The following is a 608-nucleotide window of genomic DNA, read 5'->3' on the forward strand; positions in this document are numbered from 1 at the left end:
GCAAAATATTATGGGATTAAAAATAACTTAAAGAGTTGGCTTGGCGCTCAAGTGGCCAAGGTGCTGGCCACATACACCTAAGGTGGTGGGTTCAAATCCAGCCCGGGCCCACCAAAACGACAGCAACCAAAAAATAGTTGGTCGTTGTGGTGGGCGACTGTGGTCCCAGCTACTTGGGAGGCTGAGGCAAGAGACTCGCTTGAGCCCAGGAGTTGGAGGTTGCTGTGAGCTATGATGTCACAGCACTCCACCCAGGGGGATAGCTTGAGGCTATATCTCAAAAAAATAAAAAATAAAAAAAAAATGAAAATAACTCGAGTGTATTTTTTTTTTTTTTTAAATTTTGATTTCTCTGTAGAAAATGCAGTGAGTTACTATAGATACATTGCACTAGATGCCCCCAAATTCACCTCTATTCCCAGGGTTGTGTGTGCAGGAATTCGGAGGCTGGCCTGTGGTAGAAGTGTCATAAGAGACAGCACTAACCAGTACTATGATCTCAAGTTTCTCTTCGGCTGCATGGTAATTGTGTGGATAACAAGATCTGCATGCAAATCATGACAGACACTGCTACCAGTCATAGATGAAAACTACGCACACTCAAGCAG

The 608-nt window shown here is 43.9% G+C and overlaps 1 non-coding gene across 1 annotated transcript; it reads right to left on the reverse strand.

Moving 5' to 3' along the window:
* Positions 1 to 426: 426 nt before the first annotated feature.
* On the reverse strand, positions 427 to 608 carry LOC111725807. Its single transcript, XR_002773776.1, has one exon. It is a non-coding gene; the product is annotated as a small nucleolar RNA SNORA23 (small nucleolar RNA).

The sequence above is a fragment of the Otolemur garnettii genome, unplaced genomic scaffold (assembly GCF_000181295.1).
Source record: "Otolemur garnettii isolate 467f Iridium unplaced genomic scaffold, OtoGar3 scaffold00002, whole genome shotgun sequence".
Classification (NCBI taxonomy): Eukaryota; Metazoa; Chordata; class Mammalia; order Primates; family Galagidae; genus Otolemur; species Otolemur garnettii.